At 42.0% G+C, this 5,478-nt stretch overlaps 1 pseudogene; it reads left to right on the forward strand.

Moving 5' to 3' along the window:
• Positions 1–323: 323 nt before the first annotated feature.
• Positions 324–1,048, forward strand: LOC102256028 (annotated as a pseudogene).
• Positions 1,049–5,478: the final 4,430 nt, after the last annotated feature.

Consider the following 5,478-nt stretch of genomic DNA (forward strand, 5'->3'; position numbering starts at 1 on the left):
TACATTCCTTATATTGAGAACATTTCACAGGACACGCTTTGGAACATCCTGTTTCACCTTATTCTAAACAACAAGGCCTCTCATGTTCATGGCACTGAGTGGTTTTATGCGTGATAGTGATTCCCATCGTTATAAGGAATGATGTCCAATTGCTTTCCAGTGGCATCATTCAGGAGATTTGTGTGCTTAGGGACTCTTTGCCTCTGGAGGAGGTTCACTTGATTGAAAAGACACTGGAGTACCCACAGTTGGGGGACCCAGGCATCTCAATGTGGCAATATTCATGGGTGCAAAGTTCTGAGTATTTATGGAAGATGGCTTTTGTCATCTTTTCAGGTTTCAGTCAGATGGCCCCAGAGACACTTCTGGAAGAGACATCACCATGGCTGCCCAAGGAGAACCCCAAGTTCAGTTCAAAGTTGTATTGTTTGGTGATGGCGGGACTGGGACAATGACATTTGTGAAATGTCATCTGACTGGTGAATTTGAGAAGAATTATGTAGCCACCCTGGGTGTCGAAGTCCATCCCTCGTGTTCCACACCAACAGGGGCCTATTAAGTTCAATGTCTGGGATATAGCTGGCCAGGAGAAGTTTGGCAGACTGAGAGATGGTTATTACACCCAACCCTAGTGTGCCATTATAATGTTTGATTTAACTTCGAGAGTTACTTAATAAGAATATGTCTAGCTGGCATAGAGATCTGGTACAAGTGTGTGAAAACATCCCCATTGTGTTGTGTAGCAACAGAGTGGATATTAAGGACAGGAAGTTAAGGCAAATCCATTGTCTTCCATTGAAAGCATTGCCAGTACCATGACATTTCTGCCAAAAGTAACTACAACTTTGAAAAGCTCTTCCTCTAGCTTGCTAGAAAGCTAATTGGACACCCTACGTTGGAGTTTGTCACCATGTCTGCTCTTGCCCCACCAGAGATTATTCTGGACCCGGCTTTGGCAGCACAGTATGAGCACGACCTAGAGGTTGCTCTGACCACCGCTCTCCTGGGTGAGGATGACGACCTGTGGGAAAGGGAAGCTGAAGTCTAGAAGTCTAGTTTTACAGGCAACTGTCCTGTGATGTCAGTGGTGCAGCGTGTTTGGCACTTTATTATACAGCTAAGCAGAACCTGTGCTTGATCTTTGGGATGCTGAAAGAGATGAATGGGTTTCCGAGTGAATGTGGCAGCTAAAAAATACCTACATTTTTTTGGACCTACATATTTAGCTGTTTTGGAATGCAGTTGTTTCCTTATTGAGTTTCAACTCTAAGAATTCTGCACTTGCATCACAATATTCAGTGGTGAAGCCTTGTTTGTTACTGTCATTCTCATTCCTCTTCATTTAGAATCAGAATAAAATTGTATTTCAGATACCTAAAAAAAAAGAATGTGGTTCATAGGCAAACAAAGAAGTGAACCCATAAAAACTGACTTCATTCCATCTTCCATCTCACAGTCCACTAGGAATTTCAGTTTCATTATTTCACCACAAGGCAGTGAGGGGATTGATGCTTACAACATCTGTGGGTAAACCTATGGGCCTGGATGGAAATGAACCATCTGGTATGTATGCCCACGAGTCTTCTAAAGAAAACATAATTACATAATTTCTTTTAATGTTAAGATCATCCAGAAACATTGACCAGACCCTTAGAGACAAGTTGTTCTTCCTGAAATAATACCAGTTCTTTTGGATGTGCAATGAGCCCCTTGTACATTGTGTGCTTTTGGAGTACTTTGTTCTACTAAGGTGCTGTTGGGAAAACTTTTGGTTAGAAATTGGCTATTGGTGCCCAGCTGGCTTGGTTCAGTGGTTGAGCATCAACCCATTAACCAAGAGATTACTGATTCAATTCCTGGTCAGGGCATATGCCCGGGTTGGGGGCTCAATCCCCAGTAGGGGCATGCAGGAGGCAGCCAACCGGTGTTTCTCTCTCATTGAGGTTTCTATCTCTCTATTGCTCTCCCTTCCTCTATCTCTAAAATGAAGAGGTCAATGAGGGAAAAATGGGGACACATGTAATACTTTCAACAATAAAAATAAAATCAATAAAAACATATTTTTTAAAACTATTTTAAAAAGAAAGTGGCTATTAAATTAAAAAATCAGTTATGTTTTATATTCCTGTGAAATCTCTTGTCCCCTAAATATTTGCTGTATATATTTCTCTTATAACCAATTGGCTTTTCTTCCAAGTGTATGATACTCTTTATTTTTTAGAAATGTTACTACTTTGGGGAATGTTTTTTACATTTGGGCTCACCTATTCTCTAGCGACATAGTAAGTTTCATTAGAAGAATGCTTGGAAGGACTGGTGCATACTTGGGTCACATTAGAATCTTTTAGGCCCCTTCAAAGTGTATGAAGCCCCGGCTACACGTTGCAATGATATCAGAATCTCTAGGGAAGGGACCTTGGCATCAGTATATATTTTTAAAAAGTCTTCAGATGATTGTGGGTGGCACGAAGTTTAGAGACACTGTCTTAGTCAGAATGGTTAGTTTATAATACCATATTCAGGTATCTTCAGGGATATGGCATTAACCATATCTCAGGGGTTATAAGATAAGTAGCCATGAGCTGAAACTGGCCTAATGACCTGCTTTGTTGGGCCAGCATAGAACAATGTTAATTTTTCTTGAATTTGGAAAATGCTTACTCAAGGTTTGTGCTCTCTACTGCCCATCTCAACAATCACTATGATACAAGTCACTTCTCATACTTGTGAGACCTGCCTGGCAACTATACGTATTTGAGTTCATGACCCCTGAGATACCTGGAGGGGCTCTAGTTGGAAGCTATTATAAAAACAGTAAGATTAACTGAGAATTACTAGACATACACTGAAGACTGAAAATACATACTGTTTTTGGAAGCATAGATTCCACTTGCCCCCTTATAGGAGAGCTCCCTTTGGGGAAAAGACATGTTCCCTGGGGTGCTAGGCAAACTGAAACCCCAGATGGTGTCCACCCCATATGGTCAGTGGCCACAGAACTGGAGTGAAACTGACAACTTCACTGAGAGGAAGGGAGTGAAGCCAGTATCCTCTCCGAGGCCATGGGAAAGAGGAGAATAATAGGATGAGCAATGAGATTAACAGATGAGAGGTTTGAAAGGAAGAGAAATTCCAGATTGAGGAAGGTTCAGGAGAGGTGTTCTAAATCCAGGCAATGAATGAAAGGAAACTTCTGGCTTCCCTCACCTGTGGGGACCCAGTGAGTATGACATGATGTTATGTTTGAGTCGATCTGCTTCTGGGTGTGCCCTTCTCCTTCCCTCTATTTCAGGTTCAGGTTTTACACATCAGTACACACCACACAAGGGCCAGTGGCCACAAGCAATTCAGAGGTTTATACTTAGGCACAGGCAAAGGGAGGAGAGTCCCTGGGAGATGGGGCCAGACAGCAGGGTGGTTCTCTGATGTCTGGGCAGACAGAGTGTGTCTGATCCTGGAGACAAGTATAACACAGGAATCTTCTGGTGAGAGTTTTGAATAATGCCAGGGACAGACTAATTTCCATTGGACTGTTCTCCTGTGGGGGCAGGTGAAAGGGGGAGGTAGATTGCCTTGCTTGTGACTTATAGGGATAGCAGGAGTGAGTCATATACCAGGTACTGAGAAGAAGGAATTAGAGACCTTTCATTCTAGTAATTCAACAAATTTTATTAAGCAGCTACTGTGCAGACTCTGTGATCCAAAGAGTTACGTGATCCAAACAGTTATAATCCTTGCAGAGAGCAGCAATAAAGACACAAATAAATAAATAACCATATCAAGTGGTAAGGATGTGATTGGGCTAGAATGACACTTAATAGAGAGTAAAAGGGAAGGTCTTTTGATAAGGTGACTTTTGAGCAGAGTCCAAATAAAATGAACAGAGTGAGCATAAAGCTATCTGGGAAGAGCATGCCAGGCAGGGAACCAATACATGCAAAGGCCGAAGGACCATGCTTGGTGGAGGAAAGGCGAGGACTCCAGTGTGGTGGTTGGAGTGAAGGAAGCAATGGGTAGGCCAGGTCCTGTGGGACTTTGATGCTAAAATACGGATTTTAAAAAAGTTCTTTATTTTTTTATTTTTGTGTGTGAAGGGAAGCCACTAGAACAGTGGTTCTCAACCTTGGGTGCACATTAGAATCACCTGGGAATCTTTTTAAAATCCCGATTTCTGGGCCTCATCCTCTGGAAATTCTGTTTCTTTGTTATGGGGTGGGGCCACAACATTAGTAACAAAGAAACAATTTCCAGAGGATGAGGCCCAGAAATCGGGATTTTAAAAAGATTCCCAGGTGATTCTAATGTGCACCCAAGGTTGAGAACCACTGTTCTAGTGGCTTCCCTTCACACACAAAAATAAAAAAATAAAGAACTTTTTTAAAATCCGTATTTTAGCATCAAAGTCCCACAGGACCTGGCCTACCCATTGCTTCCTTCACTCCAACCACCACACTGGAGTCCTCGCCTTTCCTCCACCAAGCATGACAAAGAAACAGATTTCCGGAGGATGAGGCCCAGAAATCGGGATTTTAAAAAGATTCCCAGGTGATTTTAATGTGCACCCAAGGTTGAGAACCACTGCACTAGAAGATTTTGAGCAAGAGTCTAATTTGTGGTATACACACACATATTGCAAAATGAGTTGAAGTCACAAAGAATGTAGGTCAGACTGATGAGAACAAGGGTGCAAGGGAAGGGAGATACATTTATACTCCTCCTCCTGCATAAATCCCAGTAAGGGAGCACAGAGATTGAAAAATTGTCATGAGTTAATTTATCAAAGATGGAATTTGTTGCCTGAAAAAGTAGAGCAAAAAAACCTGAGGCTTTCACATAAAACATTTACTAGGGAGAAAGAAAGATGGACACATTGGAAGCATTTCCAGAATGGACACAGACATTTTGATAGAATGATTGCCCTTGGCAGTTGCAATCAATTGGGTAAATCTGGTTTGGATCAGTCTGAAGTACATATGCTTTAAGATCTCAGATCTACTTTCAAAAGACTGTACATGTGTCTTATTGTAACCCTCGATTGAAATATAGCTGCCTGCTCTATTTCATGGGCCTGGGAAAGCCCTTAGCATTCGGTGAGCACTTAGCTGGGAGCACTGGTCTTAGATCATCCAGTCTGGGTCCCCTTCCTTTTCATCTCCATGGTTCTGTGTCCATCACTCCCAGTGATTAATGTCCCCAACTTGTCCATGATGAGATGTATGCATTCTGGGCACTTTTGTTTTGGAGGTGACTTAAACCAATCATCACGTGGTATTCCTTGGGCAAAACTGATTCATTTAGGACAGACCCATGATCTCTTTCACGCCACTGACTCTTACGAGGAGGACCTAGATGGAGTATTTAAGAAGTCTATTTGGTGTTAATAGAGGAACCACAGGAAGAAATGACCTTCTTTTATTTGGGCATTGTCAAGATTGGAGGTCTGAAACTGCTGAGGATATCTTATTATCAGCATGATAA

This window comes from Myotis brandtii, unplaced genomic scaffold (genome assembly GCF_000412655.1).
Source record: "Myotis brandtii unplaced genomic scaffold, ASM41265v1 scaffold1102, whole genome shotgun sequence".
In the NCBI taxonomy this organism is placed as follows: domain Eukaryota; kingdom Metazoa; phylum Chordata; class Mammalia; order Chiroptera; family Vespertilionidae; genus Myotis; species Myotis brandtii.